The sequence below is a fragment of the Hipposideros armiger genome, unplaced genomic scaffold (assembly GCF_001890085.2).
Source record: "Hipposideros armiger isolate ML-2016 unplaced genomic scaffold, ASM189008v1 scaffold_18, whole genome shotgun sequence".
NCBI lineage: Eukaryota > Metazoa > Chordata > Mammalia > Chiroptera > Hipposideridae > Hipposideros > Hipposideros armiger.
Window position 1 is genome coordinate 2,773,082 of NW_017731368.1, and position 20,020 is coordinate 2,793,101.

The 20,020-nt window shown below is 46.2% G+C and overlaps 1 non-coding gene across 1 annotated transcript; it reads right to left on the reverse strand.

Annotated features, from left to right (window-relative positions):
• Window positions 1-11,838: 11,838 nt before the first annotated feature.
• TRNAN-GUU (transfer RNA asparagine (anticodon GUU)) lies at window positions 11,839-11,912 on the reverse strand. Its single transcript has one exon. It is a non-coding gene; the product is annotated as a tRNA-Asn (tRNA).
• Window positions 11,913-20,020: the final 8,108 nt, after the last annotated feature.

Here is a 20,020-nt window from a genome sequence, read left to right on the forward strand (position 1 = left end):
GGGAAGGACCCTTCCTGGCCTCTCCCTAGCTTCTGGGGGTGGCCGGTAATCCTTGGTATTCTTTGGCTTGTAATTACATCACTCCAGTTCCTGCCTCTGCCTTCACATGCCATCTTCCCTCCGTGTGTGTCTATGTCTTCACAAGGCCTTCTTATAAGGACACCAGTCACTGGATTAAGGGCCCACCCTAATTCAGTATGACCTCATCTTAACTTGATGAGTTAACTTGATGAGTACTGGGAGTTAGAACCTCGATATATCTTTTGTGGGAATTCAGTTCAACTCCCAACCATGACTTACGATGTACAACACTTCCATATCCATGGGTCCATTACATCCTCACCAGAGCCTGGTGACCCAGTTTCAGGACTGGAAAGCATCAGTGACAATATCAGAAGCCAGACCTCGGACTTCTAGTTCAGTGTCATTTCCTCTGTGTGCTATCCCACTGTAGACACTGCATTTATAGTTCCTTCTCACTTCTCATATAACTTCTAGAAATGACAAGGTTAGCCTGTGCTCTGAAAAGCGGCATGAAACACTGGACTCAGAGCTAGAAGGCCTCTCCACTTAGGAGTCAAGGACCTCTCTGAACCTAAGGTTCTTCATCTATCCAGTTTTACCTTTTCACAAGACTACCTAGCATTGGGGATATAACAATGAACAAAACAAACTCAAAGCCCTGCCTGGTGGGACTAACTTCCCAGTGTCATGAGGTCATACAAGGTAAGGTATGTGAAAGCAATCTGAGAGGTGGAAGGGGTTGTACAAACCCAGCTTCCAGGCCTAAAGGTAAGGGTGACAACCAGGAAGGGGATAAAGGTGGCTTTACTGGTTAAGTGAGTAGTGAGGTGTGGAACACCGCCATTGCAGAGAAATGGAGTAGAGGCTTGGGAGAACAGTGAGGGACTCCACTGAAGTCAACTTGGAAGTCATGTGCTTTCCTGAGTGTGTAACCGTGAGATTACCCAAAGTACATGGGAGCAAAGAGATGCAAAGTTACTCTAAGGGCTCAGATGCCAGCCACGGCAAGCAGTACTCCGGCCAAAGATTTGTCAAAGCCAAAAGAAGAACGTGTTGATTGGAGGAGTTAGCCTCCAGGTGCACGTGTGCGTGCCATTCTGAGGTATATTCCTAGCAGCAGAATTGCTGGGCTGGAATTTCGCTTTCCTTTTCTAGTGTCCAAAGTGCTTGTATCCGTGAGTAACTCCCACCAGCCGCGGGTGAGAGTTGCTGTTGTTACACATCCTTTCCAACACTTGATATTCTCACATGTTTTCAGTTTTAGCCACTTAGCATGGAGTGGTGTGCAATTATGATTTTAATTTGCGTTCCCTAATTATTAGTGAGATTGGGCCCCTTTTCATGTGTTTATTAGTCATCTAGATTTCTGCTTTTGTGAAGCACCTGCTTAACTCTTTTTCTCATGTGTCTATTAGATCACCTTCTTATTATTGATTCACCGGTATTCTTTATATATCCCCTTTATGAGCTTCTTATTGGTCGTAGGTGTTACAAATATCTTTTCCCACTCTGGTTTGCAATTTCATACTCTTAATTAAGTTAATATTAAAGTTAATTTGTATGTGGCCAAATTGATCAATCTTCCTTTTTAGTTATGAGATCATTGCTGAAGAGTTGCTTCTACCTGGATGCTGAAAGTCACATGGGAACGTCACTTGCACCCTAACAGCAGGAAAAAGTCAGATAACCTGCACAGCCACAGCTTCTTGGGATTGTCATAGAGCCGAGGTCACAAGGCAACTCCATCAGTTGAATGCCAAAGGTGACAAGCCCCTTCAGAGATGGAACATGTGAAATTCAACCATGGCAGAGCCCAGGAGCAAGAGGCAGCACCATAAAAGCAGGAAAGAAGACAGGCAAAATGTTAATGAATTCATAAAAGCAGAGTGTGAGCTAGTCTGACAGTTCAGATTCCCCGGGGGCTTCAGACACAAGGGTTGTCTACAGTATTCACAAGCTCTTTTCCACAAGCCTCAGTTGGATGCTCACAAGAAAAAAACTCGGGGAGGGGGTCGTGAGATTTAAGAACCCCCCAGTTAGTGGTGCACAGGAACAAAACACCACCCACTTTCCAAACTCTTCTATCAAAGCAACAGCCTTAAGCTACTGGAAACCCTCCTGTTCCCACAACCAGGGAAAATGAACTACCTCTGGGCGAGGGTAAAAGCAAAGCTGTCTACCTCTGCAGGAAGGGCAGGAGAAGCCTCTCTCCCCACTACAAGCCTTGCTTCAAAAAACTTTTGGGAGGGGTCGGCCGGGTGGCACAGCTGGTTAGAGCACGAGCTCTGAGCAACAGGGTCATCGCTTCGATTCCCACATGGGCCAGTGAGCTGCGCTTGAGCTGAGCTGCCAATAGGCAGCAGGATGGCTCAGCTGGTGAGAGTGCATGCTCTTAACAACAAGATTGTCAGTCCAATTACTGCATGGGATGGTGGGCTATGCCCCCACAACTAGATTGAAAGCAGCGACTGGACTTGGAACTGAGGTGCGCCCTCCACAACTAGGATTGAAGGACAACAACTTGACTTGGAGCTGATGGGTCCTGGAAAAACAGTGTTCCCGTTCCCCAATTCCCCAACACTGTTCCCTTCCCCAATTCCCCAATACAATCTTAAAAAAAAAACAAAAAACCTTTTGGGAGAGGAGCAGGAACCCTTCTGCCATCAGTTCCAAGCAAAGATGTGAGGGAGGGATAAAAGCAAACCCATACACCCCTGGGGGAGGGTGGGCCCAGATGAGCACTGACACAAAAGTCTGCTACCATTAAGGGAGGGTCTAAGGACTTGCTCCCAGCCAAGGCTCCCTGCAGATACAGATCAGAGTTCGGCTGACAAGGAAGGGAAGGACAAGGAAAGTAAGAAAGCCCCACCCTGAGACTCAGGTGCACAAGGTCTGCCTGAGACTGAAGCTGGACCAGGAAAACAGAAAAGCTGCCCCACCACAGGCCTCACCCTGATTAACAAGTAACCGCAGTTTACTTCAGGGGGCCTGGAAAAAGCGTGAAGAGGCCCTCGTTCTCTGAGGTTCAGGAATACAGGGCCTGCTGAAAGTGGAGTGCAGAAACGCTGCAAAAAACACTCCAGCATCTCAGGCCTCACGTTAATCAGAAGGTAGCAGTAGCCCGTCATTGGAGGAATTATTGCAACAACAAAACGCAAATTCAGTTCTTACTCCCAAATTGGTTGACTCAATCCTAATACTGAAAACCTAGCAGAAAAAGAGACATCTTTTGCCCATTCCAGGCATAAATACTATTTACCTAAGTCTCTACCGTTGTTTTACATACAATATCTAGCATTCTCAAAAACTTAGAGACAAAAAAGAAAAGAAAAACAAACCTCTGTCAAATGATAAAGGGGTCAAAACAGCCAGACGCAGAGATGACACAGATAATGGAACTATCAGACAAAGATTAATTAACATGTTAAAGGGTCTAGTGGAAAAACGTGAACAATATGCATAACACAGATGGGGAATTAGCAAAAACATGGAAACTACAAAAAAGGAGTCATGAAAATGCTAGAAATAAACAGTCATAAAAAGACCACAACAATATCAGAAATGAAAAATCCCTTTGACTGTATTAGTAATATACAAAATAGACTTAAGAACAAGGAATATTACAGGGATAAAAAGGGACATTACATAATGATAAATCAGTGTATCAAGAAAACATGACAATTCTAAAAGTGTATACACGTAATGACAGCTTCAAAATGTATAAAGCAAAAACTGATTGAAATGAAAAGGAAAATAGCTAAACTACGCTTATAGTTAGAGTTTTCAATACTCCTCCCTTAGTATATGGAGACCAAAAATCATTAAAGATATAGAAGACATGAATAACACTATCAACCAACTTGACTAATTGACCTACCAAAACGCTGTTCCCTATAATGGCAGAATACACACTATTTTCAAGTGCACGTAGAATTTTCATCAAGATAGTGATATTCTGGGCCATAAAATAAATCTCAAAAATTTTAATGTTTTGAAATCGTACAAAGCATGTTCTCTCTTTACAATAGAATTAAACTAGAAATCAATAACCAAGATATCTGGAAACCACTGCCTGCAAGCATTTGGAAATTAGACAACACATTTTGACCCATAATCCAAAAACAAAATCACAAGAGAAATAAGACCATATTTTGGACCGAATGAAAATGAAAACGCAACAGATCAAAATTTAGGAAACACAGCTAAAGCAGTGTTTGGAGGGAGATATATAGCATTAAATACTATAATCTTAGAAGATTTCAAATCAATGATTTAAGCTTCCTTTTTAATAAACCAGAAAAAATTAAACCCAAGGCAAGCAGAATGAAGGAAATAATAAAGATCACGACTGAGATCAGTGATACAGAAAACCAGAAAACAATAGAGACCATAAATGAAACTAAACATGATTCTTTGAAAAGGTTAATAAAAATTTTAACCTCTAGCCAGACTGATCAAGAAAAACAGAGAAGACACAAATGACATAATGATCAAAAACTAAGGGTCATGCAGCACTACAAATAAATGCCACAGACATTAGAATAATAATGAAGGAATTTTATGAACCATTTGATGCGAATAACTTTGTTCACCTCAATAAAAGAGACAGAGTCCTTCAAAGGTAAATAGTACTAAAGCTCAATCAGGGAGAAATAGATGACTGTAATAGCCTTCTATTTATTAAAGTAATTGAATTTGTAGTTAAATTGAACTTGATAAAGCTTTTTTTTTTAATTTTTTATTGAGGGGTTGGGGGATGGGAACAGCGCTGGGGAATTGGGGGAAGGGGACCAGACAAGTTGCTGTCTTTTTGTTCTTCAGTCCAGTTGTGGAGGACATTGCCTCACTGGCCCAAGTTGGCACCATCATTGCGTTCTTCCCGGATGAGGCACATCAGTCGCTGGCTTCTGGAAGGCCGCTCACAGCGGCTGCTGGCCGCTCACGCTGGCTGCTGGCTACATACGGTAGCCCATGGCAACCCANCCGCTCACAGCGGCTGCTGGCCGCTCACGCTGGCTGCTGGCTACATACGGTAGCCCATGGCAACCCACTGCAGCAGGGGCTGCAGCCTGCGCCGTAGCCGTCGCCATCGCCATCGCCATCGCCATCGCCATCGCCATCGCCGTCGCCATCCCCGGCACTGGCGACTTATGGCAGCCCAGCTCCAGGTTGAGCTGTTGTTCAGCATCTTATTGTAGAGGGCAGTGTCATTGGTCCTCATATGTAGGATCCGAACCTGGGCTCTCTGGCGTCCCAAGCCAGCTCTTAACCAACGCGCCACTCGGCTGGCCCTTGATAAAGCTTTTCATTTTGAAAAACATTGAGAATTTCTGCTCTTTGAAAACCACTGTTAAGAAAATGAAAAGATGAACCAGAGAGGGGAGAAAATATTTACAAAACACACATCTGATAAAGGACTTGTATTCAGAATATATTTTTAAAAAATCTATATTTTTGCTTTTCACATTCGGGTCTATAATCAAGAGTGTTGGATGGAGCTGGCTCATACTGGCTCATGAGAAAGTTGTTAAATTTTCATGTATTTTGTGAGCCCTTGTTAAACACAGCGTTTATTAAAAATTAATCTGTACAAATTTACAATTAAATAAATTATAATACCAAGATAACAAATAAGCAAAATTCATCACTCCCTATTTATTTTACTATTATTTATGCTCTTGAGGTTATTTATGTCAATTGAATCTGTATGTTGGAAATAACCATCGAACGTAGAGCTACTGAGCATTGCGTTGGTGGCTTGGAAGGAGTATTTACACCATAGAACTCAGTGAGCACTGAGAGTCAGGGGTTGTTCCTCTTGGGGATTCGGTTGTCAAACATTCATCAGCACAGTGCTGTCTATAATCCACCTGGAACTGACTTTTGTAAATGACATGAGGAGGGGTCCAATTTCATTTGGATCTATTTCCCAAATAGATATTCAGTTGGTGAAGCAACATTTATTGAAAAGGCTATAATTTCTCATTTTCCCACTGCTCTGAAATGTCATTTTTGCAATATAGATATAGATATAGATATAGATATAGATAGATAGATAGATAGATAGATCTATCTCTGAGATCTTTGTTTTGTTCCCCTACTCTATGTGTCTACCTCTGCACCACTGTCACACTGTGTTTCTAGGTGCACAGTACGCTTTGATATCCAGTAGACCAAGTCTTTCCACTTTGTTTCTCAAAAGCGCCTTGGCAAATTTGAGTCCTTTGCATTTTTATGTACATTTTAGTACCAGCTTGTCAGGTTCCACCAAAACACACAAAAACAAAAATCCTGGAGATTTTGGTTGGAACCAGATAGAATCTATATAGGTCAATCTGAAGAGAATTAGTCATTACAAATATTGAGTTGTCCAACCAATGAACATAGTCTATCTCCCCACTTATTTAGGTCTTCTAGAATTTCTCTAAATATTGTTCTATAGTTTATGTATGAAATATGTTTGTCTTTCCAGGTGCTTGATGTTTTTATAGTATTGTTTTATAGTAAAATTTTCAGATTTAAATTTTCTAGTTTCTATTGCATTTTATACAGAAACGTTTTTTAATATTGATTTGATAGTCAGTAAACTTGATAAATACTCTCATAATTGCAATAATGTATATGTAGATTCTTTTGGATCTCCTATGTGTATAATCATACAGTCTGCAAATAACGACAGCTTGTTTCTTCCTTTACAATCCTTCTACATTATAATTTGCTTTCTTGGTTTATTGCATGAGCCAGGACCTTTCAGTACCTTATGAGTAGATAATGGTGAGAGCCGACATCCTTGTGTCATTGCTAGTCTCAAGGGGAAAGTATCAACCTTCCATCCTGAAACACAATGTTTGCTATAGGCTTTTTGCAGATACCAGGTCAAATTAAAGAACTGTCCTTCTGGTCATAGTTTGCTAAGAGTTTTTACTTTGAACGGATGTTAAATTTTATCAAAAGCTTTTCTGCATCTATGGAGATAAATATAAAATTTCCCTCCTTTATTCTCTTAATACACAAAATTACATTGGTTTTTCAAATGTTAAACCTATCTTGCAATTTTGGAATAAATATAACTTGGTTGGATGCATTAACCTTTCAATTTATTGCTAGGCTAAATTTGCTAACCTATTTTTAGATTTTTGGGCATGTACGTATGTTCATGAGTTAGACTTGGCCTGTAACTTTCCTTTCTCATACTATCTTTGTTAGATATTTGGTATCAAGGTTATCTCAGCCTTCAAAAATGTATTGAGTAGAATATCCTCTTTTTATATTCTCTGGAAGTGTGTAATGTTGGCACGGTTTCTTCCTTGAATGTTTGGTAGAACATACCGGTGAGGCCATCTGGGCCTGGAGTTTTCTTTGTGAAATGTTTTCTTAATTACGGATTTAACTTCCTGAACAGTTACAGGATTACCGAAGTTTTCTATTTTTGTGTCACTTTTGGTTAAGTTGTATTTTTCTAGAAATCTGTCCATTTCATCTAAAATGTCAGTTTTTTGGCATAGTATTGTTTTCAGTATCCATTCTTTAACTTTCTTTGGGTTTACTTTGCTGTTCTTTTTCTAACTTCTTTGTGGATGCTTGCTCATTACTTTTCAGTTTTTCTTCTAATATACCCATATTAAGACCATAAATTTTACTCTAAGTTTTACTTTACTTGGTAATTTATTTTTTAAGACTATTTTTTAAAGAGCAGTTTTAGGTTTATAACAAAATTTAGAGGAAGGAACAGAGACTTTCCATATGACCCCTCCCCCCTCACATGCACAGCCTCCCCATTGTCACTCACCAGAGTGGTCCATTTTTTTTTTTTAAGATTTTATTGGGGAATTGGGGGAGGGGAACAGACAAGTTGCTGTCATTTTTGTTCTTCAATCTAGTTTTGGAGGATGTTGCTTCACTGGCCCAAGTTGGCACCATCATTGAGCTCTTCCCGGGCGAGGCAGATCAGTCGCCGGCTTCTGGATGGCCACTCACGGCGGCGGCTGGCCGCTCACGCTGGCTGCTGGCTACACACAGTAGCCCATGGCAACCCACTGCAGCAGGGGCTGCAGACTACCGCTGTCGCCGGCGACTTGACTCACGGCAGCCCAGCTCCAGGTTGAGCTGTTGTTCAGCATCTTAGCTGTAGAGGGCAGTGTCACTGGCCCTCATATGTGGGGTCCGAACCGGGGTCCTCTGGCGTCCCAAGCCAGCTCTTAACCAACGCGCCACTAGGCCGGCCCAGAATATAGTTTTTTGATAGCAGAGATTCTGTCATGTTCACAGCTGGCCCCAAGGCACAGTAAGTAGGCAGCAGTCTTTGTTGGATGGATGGATGGATGGATGGATGGATGGATGGATGGATGGATGGATGACTCTAGTTCTTTGAGAACAGCGCAGTTTCTTGTTTACATCCATGTAAACATGGAATAAGGCCTGGAATAAGGCTGAGCTGCCTTTGGGGTGTATTTGAGGGCCTGTGGAGTGAACGCATATCTGGATCCCCAGTGACTCCCCATCTATGGGCCCGCAGTAGAGGCCTGTGCAGAAATTCCAGGAGGCCTCAAAAGCACGGCCCTTTGTTCGGCTTTGCTCTGGCGCTGGCTCCCTCTCATTCCTACCCCGCGGAAGAAAGGGAGCTGGCCTGCTGCCCCCTTGGCACTACGTGCGCTCGTTTGAAGTCCCTGAGGCCAGGCCCAGTGGGCGGCCTGAGCCGCCATCGTTAATCACACAGCCTGCCGCTGCCGGCCCACTTGGCCGGCTTTGAGGGTTGGCCAGGGTCTCTGGTGGGAACTGCTCACTGCCTTAATTGGGCCTCTCTCAGGAGGCGGCAGGCCCTGCTTCTCACTTGTCTTTACTCTGACTGCTGCTTCACCCTCTCAAGGAGGATGGCATGCTTCCTGGTCTGGCTGGCTCTGCAGGCCAGAAGTTCACCCTTGTTCTACAGATGGAGAAATGGAAACCCTTGGGTAGACTGGGTCCCTGCCCAAGGTCACAACAAGGCCACGCAAGGTTGCCAGGAGAAACCACCAGAAAGCCAAGTGACACAGCTCTTTTCCTCACTGTACTGGCAACTGAAATGAGTTCCCACAGGAAAAGGGACCCCCCCTCCGGCTCCTGTGGCTGCGCAGGCCCTGCCAAGCACTAGGCACAGGACCCTGGCTCTGGCATTCATGAAGATGTGTCCATGTGAGAATTGTCACACACACCCCCCAGAGACCACGCCAAACCCACAGACAGCAGATGAGAGCAGGGCCAGCAGGAGTAGATGGCAGGTCCTCTGTAAGGGAGAGCTGGGTCCCAGGTGCTGCTGGGATTTCGCGCTCTGTGCCCCAGCTTACCCTTCTTGGAAAATGAAAAGTGTTTTCAGATGCAAAATGGCAGGACCAGGGGAGGCCTTTTCTGCGGGAGGCTTGCAGCATGCTTTTTGAGAGATTCTCAGGCCAGGGAAGAGCTTAATTAGTGGCTGGTCCTGGTCCTCTAGCTGTGGCTTAGGTCACCTCTAGAAAATACCCAAAGGCCATGAGCCTAGTACAGGGGACTTCTTTCAGCAAATCCATCCCCGCCTCCGCCCCGTTTTGTCCTTCTGCCCCCTTCCCCACCTTCTTGTTAAATGGGTCATTTTTCTACTGAGCCTCCCTGCCTCCTGAGTCACCCCTGGTCCTGGTTCTATTCTGTGAGCACTTAGAATGAATCAGTCAGTCTCCTTTTCAGGACCAAAAGGCAACGGGAATGCTGTCCCTGACCCTCTCTTCTCCAGTCCCTCACATGGTGGCTCTCCTGGCCTCTCAGTGTCACGGGTGCTCTTCTCAGGACATCCTGGGTGGGTCCAGAAGGGGTCTCGGTACTCCAGGTTGTGAGCCCAGAGGAGCCACGTGCCCCAGGCCCACCCTAGCATTCACAGGGCCAGGGCCGGAGTACAAACGCAGAGTCATGTCTGAAAGTTTACAAGTTAAAATGCAAGCTAACCATTCAATAATAAACCTCTACTTGGGCCTTCACACCTTCCCAGTGACTTGGAAGGCTAAGCTTGCATTTAGAGTTCTTGGACTCAGATTTCTGTCCCAGCGTGTGGTGGGGCTGGGAGAGCAGCTCTGCCTGGCCCTCGTCCATTTTACTGGGCTCCATGTTCTTCAGGGACACACATGAGGACATCTCTGTTCACATGTCCCAGCTTTATTCACACCCCCTTCGCCTCTGGGGACCCCATCCCTAGGGAAGAGGGCCAGAGAAGCAGGCTTGGGGCCATTTGGGCAACAGATTCTGGGGTCCTGGGTGCTGAGTATGGGCTGGACGGGGAGAGTGTGAGTTCTGAGCAGGTATATCCCTTACCCTTAGGGCCTGAGGACCTCACTGACTTGCCTTGTTCCCATGACAAGCATCACGCATCCCTGTGTCACATCATCCTGAGCTGGTGCCCATATAGTCCCTGGTGTCATTCTCCTGAGGGAGGTAACTGCTGTGTCTGTTCAGTTGGATTTGGGGGCCCATGTGCTGGATTTGGCCTTTGTGAAAACTGAGTTTCATATTTCAAACCTATTAAGATCATGTTTTGAGCCCCAGCTCTGTTCTCCAGACTCCATAGGAGCTAACTAGTCTTGTCTCTGCCATCTGTACGTTTGCTGAGTATGCCATTCACGCCCCGAGCCAGCCCTTGGTAAGTCATCTCTCAGCTGCAGAGCCTGGCTCTCTCACCTGGCGTCAATTCCTCTCCAGCTACGTTGGTCCCAGGGGGCAGGGTTAGCAGTGTGGCAAGCCAGCTAATAATGGAGGGGCGACAGGGAATGGAGAGTGCAAACAGTGCTTCGTAAACTATAAGGCTCGTGCTGCTGCTGCTGCTTCCTGGGGTGCTAGTTGACTTTCTGAGCCCATTAGCAGGGCATCAGTCTGTGACAGGGCTCACGTGGCCCCAGGTCCACATTGTTGTTCCGGCTCCATCTGGCCCGGGTCCAACCACAGGCCGAGCTTCCCTGTCAGTCTTCCCCCCTGCCTGTCATCTCTGCCCCCGCCCTGGCCTGGTCCTGTTGGTCCTTCCAGCCCACCTCCAGCCCCATGCCCACCTGTGTGGTATGCTGAGATGCACCGCCCAGATTTCTCCAAGGAAGGTGTGGGGCCAGCTTGCAGTCTACAGCAGTCAGCCCCTCAGGCACTGCCCCAGCCTCACAGAGCCACCTTGCCCAAGGTCATCCCTTCCCAGGGTGGCCCACATCTAATAACTGATGCAAGTGCGGGTAAACAACCTGGCCACCTCGGCCCAATGCCAGACAACCCTGATGGCCCATTTTAGCTTCAGACCTCCCTCTGGGGTCAGCAGAGGCTGCCAAGGGCCTACAGCACATCTTGACTTCCCTGGCAGTTTCTCAACAGAAGTGCGTAGGTGACACGGGCTTGATGGGGAACCTTGGAAGGTGCCTGCTTAACCCTCAGGTGAGTTGGATATTCCTTCACAGTAGCCCTCGATTCCGCAAGCATTATTGAATGGTGATTAATGAACCGAATAATATCTGCCATCGGGCCAGACACTCTGCAAGGTACTCAACAGCATTATCTCCCTTAATTCTCATGACAGCCCTCAGATGTCAAATTATTTTCAAGTACACAATTAAAATAATGTCACACATCCCTGTATGATTTTCTTTTTGTGTACTTTACTTTTTTACAAAGTGCTTAGTGAGTAGGACATACAATATTTAATAGGGTATTTCTACAGGGTTTTATTTTCCAGACTTTTCTTTTTTAATTTTATTGGGGGAACAGCCATGGTCATTGGTTACACATTTTTTCATGCTACAATGGCATAGTTGACTCTTTTAAGGAGGACGCAGTTCACAGTGGCCCATGCGGGGATCGAACCAGCAACCTTGGTGTTAACAGCACGACGCTCTAACCAGCTGAGCTAACCGGTCACCCCCAGACTATTTCTTGTCTCTCAACTTTCTTATATTATTTGTTCCATATCTTCACCCAGGCAGAATCTTTATGCTTTTATTAATCTTTTAGGAGAAAATATTTTGGAATTTCTATTTTAAAAATCCCTCCTTTGGGTGCAGCATTTATATTCTGGTTCCTCGCTGAAGTGTTTGTCTTCTTCATTGTGTTTCCCGAGGGGCACAGAAGTGAATCCATGCGGGTGGAATGAGTGATGAAGGAATTAATGAATGATCAACAGGGGTGGGAAGTGGGTGACATGTGTCAGGTACAGTAGGAAATCTTTGGAGAGCTATCTTAACCTTTCGGCTCTAAGCCATGTTTTGTGTACTGTGTCAAGACCCTGGCGTAAGGAGGGGCAGCTGTGTTTGGTGTAGGGATGGGAGGGTAACTAGGGCAGGGTCCCAGCAGGGGTCCAGGGAGGTGCAGGAGGAAAGAGGGGGTTGACCTTTTGCCAATACCCGGCAGAGAGCCTGGCAGCAATTATTTTTAAAGCAAAATTTTGTGGGCTCCAGGCCCTGGGGGCCATGCTGGTGAGGAGGTTTGGGGAGACAGGAAGAGCCTCCAAAAGGTGCTGAGAAGGAGTGGTCAGGAAGGGACAGCCAGGTGACAGCGCCAAGGAACTTGTGTCAAGGAGCGATCAGCTGGGTGAAGTGCTGTTGATGCTCAACTAAGATGGCGAGCCATGTGGCCTGACTGTGGGTTACCAACGTGGAGGTCCTTGGTGACCTTGACACGAGCAGGTCCCGGGGAATGGTGGGGATGGAAGCGTGATTAGGGTGGGCTCAGGAAGCAGTGGAGGCAAGACGCCCCACGTGTGCTAGGGGCCCCATTGCCTGGGGTTTTTTCCTTTGAAGGCTGTAGGACACCCATGTTGGGCCCATGCCTAGTTCCCAGCCCAGAGTGACCCCACTTCTGATGTATGAACTGCCTTGGTCAGGATGGGCTCTTGAACCAGGCAAGGCTGAACCTGCCACCCCCAGTCAGGAGGGGCCCCACCTGCAATCTTCTCCCAGCTGCCCCACCACAGTTTGCAGCAAGGGAATACCCAATGTCTCAATGTCAGGGTGTGTGGCCTCACCTGCCCCCACGTCCACTCTGGCTTCTGTCCCAAAATGTCACCTCTTGCATCTCAGCTCTTCCTCTGGCTTGTTGCACAGTCTGTCCTCTGCCTCGGACTCGGTCCCCAGCTCATCCTGCCCGCAGGACTGCGGTACCTTGAAGGGCCTTCCTCTTGACTGGGTTCCCAGGACACACACAACACCCTGCTTTTAACTTCTCCCCCTACTAAATATTCAAGTAAAACTGATACCCAGTTTATCCCCTGGCTTCCTGAAGTCCTAACTCCCTAGGGTACACATGCCCCATTCAGATGCCCAGAGCCCTGTCAGGCTCCGCTGAGAGCTGGGGCTCCATCTACGCTTCCTGAAGGGATGGGCAAACCCAGAGAGACCCCATAACTACCCAATCAAGGCCCGTTATTGCTCAAGGAACAATCTAGCCTCCTAGGGGAGGGAGGCAGACCCCTGGTCCGGGCCACACTGGGCAAAGGTGAGCCTCTGAACTGGCCTATAGATCGCGGGGTGGGTGGTGCTCAGACTTTCCCAGGCTGTCCAGCCCGGACCAGAGCTCACAGTCTGATGACTGTCATCCGAGGCCTGAGTGGCGATTACATTCAGCGGTGCAGTTGGTTAGCCCGGGTGCCAGCCCTTTGTGATGGGACTGGGCTGGCATCAGAGTGTGGGACAGGGGACGGCTGGCAGGGAAATCAGAGCGGCTCTCCTGCCACTGGCTCCGGCTTTCCGCTGGTGACACGTAAGAGGATTAGGGTACAAAACTGTGGACAAGGGGCTTTTATTCTCAGGGCTGCATTTTCATTGGCTTGCAAAGCCCCAGAGACAGGAACAAAAGGTGAGGAGGGACCGCCAGATCCCTCACCCTCCAAGCCCTGTGCTTTGGGGGAGCACAAGGAGCCCCGGCCCCCCTTATGGTTGGTGCCCAGCACTCAGCCCCATGCAGGTCTGCCCAAGGGGGGGCTCCATGGCCTGGGGGGCCATCCTCACCCTGCCACAGAGGCCTGAGCCACCTGCAGGCTAGCACAGGGGACTGTGGCTTATGGAGGGAAGCACGCAGCCATCTTGTCCACCTCTGTGGGAATTTACATGGGGGAAACTGCAGCCCAGGTAGAGGCCGTGACTTGCCCAGGGCCACTCAGTGAAGGGGGCCCTGAGCTGGGGCTGGAAAGAGGAACTGAGGCACAGGGGCTGCCTGCCCGGCCTGGGAGTCAGGCCTTGTCCTCCAGGAAGGCCCTGAGGCTGACTTTCCCCCACCGTTGGTTGGTTTCTTCTGTTCTAGAAGTTCTTATAAATGGAACCGCAGTCTGTCCTCTTTGGGATCAGGCTTCTTTCTCTTGGTATAACAGTTTGGGGTGTTAAATGTGTCAGTATTTTGTATCTTTCTCCAGCTTTACCAAACTAACCACAGGTCCTTGTCTCATTCACTCACTCATTCATTCGTCCATCGCATTTATTTAGCACCTATTGTATCACAGGCACTCTTCTAGGGGCTGGGGATACGTTTATGAAGAGACAAAGTCCCTGTCCTCACCCAGCTTCCATTCTAGTGAGGAGAGGCACTGGGAGAGCAAACTGACTCGTGAGTTAGATGGTGATAATTCTACAGAGAAAAGTAAAGCAGGGAGGGGCATGGGTAGCACTGGGTGTCACAGGTTAGGTCCTCTGGAAGCACAGGCTGAGGTGGAGTCTGAGGTCGATGCCTGTGAAAGGAAAGGATGGGGCAAGGGGGATGGGGCAGAGGGAGAGCTCGAATGGCAGTGCGGGCGACGCAAGTCTGACAAAGCCTCGGTGGGGAGCTGGGGAGCAGGTACGGCTGTCAGAGTCCTGCCCCTCAGCTCCGTCTTCACTCAGTCACCAGGTGAGGGCTGCCCTGGGAAGTGTGGCCTCAGGAGAGCCTCTGTGCAGCTGAGGTGCACCCTGGGGGGAACGGAGAGCTAGAAGTTGTCTGGTGATCACTCTCCCTGTAGAGCCTTCTAGAAGGGGGCCTGGGTGGTGCAACTCCAAGTCTACCATGTGGGCTGTGCTCAGGGAAGGCCTCACAGAGCAAAGTCTTGGAGGAGTTCACGGAAACAAGCCTTGCAGCCGTGTGGAGGAAGTCTTACGGAGGGAACAGAGGCACAAGACCCTGAATGTGGTTGCGACTGAGGCCTCTGGAAGCAGCAAGGAGCCAAAAGGGGCTGCAGCGACTGTGAGCAGCAGGAGAGCAGTAGTGGGCCGGATCCATGAGGCCACGTAAGGACCAGGACCAGAGGACTCCGGCTTTTACTTTGAGTGGGAGGGCAGGCATGGAGGAGGGAGGGCTGTGGGGACATCCTGGAGGGAGGGAGGCTCTGGAACAGGGGAGCCCTTGAGGGGTTCACTGCTGGGCTTCCAGAGAGGGGAGCTAAGGACTGTCAGCCTGCAGGACTCTGGCCAAATACTTCAAAGCCAAAAAGCTTTATGAACACTCAGGGCTTGGCAACTCAGCAGCTTTAGCCGGTGTCTGCTGCCCTCTGGTGGCTACACGGGAGATTACCCAAACCTGCTTCCAGCTTCTCTTTTTTTTTTGCCAGGAATCTGTGGGTTCTGTGGGTTCACCTTCAACTTGCGGCTATAAAAACTCTGTTTGTCACGGATGGTGGAGGTGTCAGGCAGCACTTGGAGGAAACGATTACTCAACTTAGAGACAGGAAGGCAAAGGGAAGCTATGATGTAGCTGCACCAGTGTTTGGAGCAGGGCCATGCGATGTTTGCTAACAGTGATGGACGCCAGCACTCAGAAGCAGAGCTGCGGGGCTGAAGGAAGCACGAGGGCTGGGGGCTGTAGAGCCAGTGCTGTTCCCTGGAGGAGAAGGTGAAGACGCTGACGGTGCTTGCCAGAGCGTTCTGAGTCCCAGAGCTGGGAAGTCCCAACTAACGGAAAGAAAATGGACATGCGAAGGCCTGTAGATCAAAACAGAGCTAGGTATCTGGTAGGGTGAGAGTGTGAGAGGACTGAGGACAACGAGGTGCACTGGGAGCCGAGCAGCCACTGGAAGCATTGCTGCTGCCTTCGCTGCTGTTGGAAGCCACCACCCACTACCGATGCTGACGCTACCAGAAGAGTCACCAGCAACAGAGAATAAATGGCTTGGGCCGGCCGAGTGGCACATTGGTTAAGAGCTGGCTTGGGACGCCAGAGGGCCCCGGTTCGGATCCCACGTATGAGGGCCAGTGACACTGCCTTCTACAGCTAAGATGCTGAACAACAGCTCAACCTGGAGCTGGGCTGCTGAGAGTCGCCGGTGACGGCGTAGGCTGCAGCCCCTGTGGCAGTGAGTTGCCATGGGCTACCATGTGTAACCGGCAGCCAGCATGACCGGCCAGCAGCTGCAGTGAGCGTCTGTCCAAAAGCCGGCAACTGATCTGCCTTGCCTGGGAAGAGTGCAATGATGGTGCCAACTTGGGCCAGTGAAGCAACGTCCTCTACAACCAGACTGAAGAACAGAAGGACAGCAACTTGTCTGTTCCCCTTCCCCGGTTCCCCAATGCTGTCCCCTCCCCAAATTCCCCAATAAAATCTTTAAAAACTAAAAAAAAAAGAAAAAAAAGAAATGGCTTCTTCCTTCTTCCTGCCTTCCAGTTCACTGTCAGGGTCTTCCTAGCAGAATGTAGCTGGAAGCCAGCTGGAAGGCATAGTTTGCAAACTTGCAGCCCCGTGCCACACAGAGGAGGGCACTTCAGCCCAGGGGCAGTACCAGCTTCCTAACTGCTATGTGAAATCTCCTCCCTTTTGCTCCTCCAGTCCTTCCAACAGTCTTTGACCTAATTTCCTGCATCAAATCCTTCTCCGTTTGACTTTTCTGTATTTTCATTTAGTCTGTTCTGTGACTAGGGGCAAATCTAGGTATTTGGAGATCTGAGCTGTATTTAAAGCAGGGGAGACATTCTCTTTAAGAAATGTAATATAACATTATTTTTAAAATTAGCTTTATTAGCTTCATGGCAAATTCATCTTCGCCTATGACCTAACAATTCCACTTCAGATACATGCCCTAAAGAAACTCTTGCACATCTGTACCAAAAGGCATGGTTGAGTACGCTCACAAAGATATTCTTTGTAACAGGAAAAAACTAAAACTAACCCACCAGTATTGATAGGAAGATAGATACAGAAAGAGCCAATGTTTTACATTAAAATGATACCCATTTTCCTCAATCTATTCAATACAATACCAGTCAAATCATAGCCAGGTTAAATGGAACATGCTACTTCCAGACTTGACCTGTATCCTTCATTTCAGACAAAACACAAAAATCAATTACAGATGAATTAAAGGCTTAAATGTGAAAAGAAAAACCTTACAACTTTTGGAGAAAATCTAGAATATCCTTATGACCTTTAGGGTAAGGAAGACTTTCTTTTTTTAATTATTATCATATTTTATTATTAGTTTCAGGTGTATACGGAAGACTTTCTTAATGAAGACTCAATACACTCAAACAATAAAGGAAAAGTCTGCTAAATTTTGGTTCATGAAAAGATAGTCCACAGACTTCCATTTCCATCTAAGATGGAGTAATAAGGACTAGATTTATCTTCTTGTTAAAGCAACTAAAAAAAAGACAAAACATTTTAAAGATATTGGACACCAAGCAATAAAGGACAGCGACCCATGAGAAATGGGAAAAGATCAAGGGGAGCTCTGATTGTCCAAGCTCACTGCCTTGAGTTTCCAAAGGGAGGAGGAACTAAAGTGGAATACTCCCTGAATTGAAAAGATGGAGCTAAAGGTCGGGAGACTAAGGCTGCCAGAATTCACAGACATAAGACAGAGTACCAGAGAGGAGAGAAATGCACACACAGAGAGAACCTGGAGATTTGCAGAAGGTCCCCCTCAAGTATTTAGCATCTGAGGAAACTACCCAGGAAAGAAGCATCAGAAAGAATATAGGGACTAAACAAACAAGGAATAGAAGGGAACTTCATCAACCTGATAAAGGGCATCTACAAAAACCCCACAGTTAACATCACAGTTAATAGTGAAAGATTGGATGCTTTCCCACTAAGGGCAGAAACAAAACAAGATGTCTGCCCTTGCCGCTCCTAGTCAACATTTTACTGGAGGTTCTAGCTGGAGCAATAAGAAAAGAAAATTAAATAAGAGGCATCCAGATTGGAAAAGAAGAATTAAACTATTGGGTTGTCGGAAAAGTCATGACACATTTTTGCAATGAAAAACATAGAAAAAAATGACTTTTACGACAGCCCAATATCTCTATTTACAGATGACAAGATCTTATATACAGAAATCCTAAGGAATCCACTAAAAAAAACTATTAGAATAAACAATTCAGAGAGTTTGCAAGATACAAGATGAACATACACAATTGTATTTTTATACACTTGCAATGAGTAACCTAAAAGATAAAATCAAGAAAAAAATTCCATTCACAATAGCATAACAAAGGGTAGAATACAGAGGAAGAAACTTAACAAAAGTGCAAAATACTCTGAAAGCTACAAAACATTGTTGAAATTAAAGAAGACCTAAATAAATTTAAAACTATCCAACATTCATGGATTGGAAAACTTAATATTGTTAAGATGGCAATACTCTTAAAATTCATTTACAGATTCAACACAACCCCTATCAGAATCACAGCTGACCGGGATCTTTCCTTATACTACGTACAAAAATTAACTCAAAATAGATCAACGACCTAGCTGTAAGAGCTAGAACTATAGAGCTCTTAGAAGACAATACAAGGGTAAATCTTCATGACCTTGGCTTTGGCAATGGATCCTTAGGTAGGACATCAAAGCATAAGCAAACAAAGAACGAAATAGATAAATTGGACTTATCAAAATTAAAAACTTCTTTTTGCTTCAAAGGACACCATCCAAAAAGTGGAAAACAAACAAACCCACAGCTGCAGAAAAATGCATACATTTATTCCTTCAAAATGAGTACCTACTATGTGCCTGGCACTGTTTTAGGCACAGAGCAAATAAGAAAGACAAAAATCTCAGCCCTCCTGCCTTCTAGTGCAAAGATTCAAATAAATAAGAAAACTAAGAAAGGTGAAATTAGCTCAGACTGTAAAAACCTGTCCTGCTAGTCATTATCAACATAACAGCCAGCTTTAACAGGAAACAGTATTTCTTTCAAGGACATACTACTGTAGTCTCATAGTAACCCTTTTGAGCGATTACTGCTTTCTTACTAAGAAACTTTGTTCTCTAAAATAAAAACTTTGCTGCTGTTTGAAATCATATGTCAATTCCCTCTAGGCAAAAACCACCAGGAACATATCTGTTGTTGGAAAAGTTGGGTTTACTACTCATTGATGTAAAAGAGAATGTGCACCATGGGAAACCATGGGGTGTATCATTAAAATAGTGTTTGAATATAATTATAGGATTTGGGCTTCTTATTTGGGGGAGAGTTTAAGGAAGCACAGCTTTGCTGGGGATTGGATGCTGTCAGAAAGTGGGGTCAATTCTATAATTGGGCATCTTAATAAATCTTATCTATAATATAAGGAGGACAGACTAGAGTGAGGCCAAAGCTGTGATTGGTAAAGACGCAGCACTCTTATTAGCTGGGAGAGGGGATGTTTGGTAGTTTGTGGCTTGGATAATGTTCATGTTTTGTGTTCAACATGATTATGGAGTGGTCTGGTTTTGTCTTGGTCCACCATAATTATTCTGATGTTGATATTTTGTGCAACTCTTCATGCTCAACAGGAGAACACCAAGACCTAACCTAGCTGAGTACCAGGCCAGCTTGTGGATAGGGGAGCTGCTTTTCTCTTTCTCATATTGTCAGTAAGTGTGAAACATCCCCTTCTGGGCTAGTCAATCCAAGTCAGTTTTACAGAGAAGCAGCCTCGGTTTCCATCCCAGGTGTGGAGTTCCAGGTAAGTGATTGCATTCCACATCTTAGTCTTATAGTTTCTCCAGAAAATCTGGGTCTGCTTTGTAGTCCAGGCCAGATATTGACCCCTTTACACATAGCTATACTCTCCTTTGAGCCTATGAAAGCACT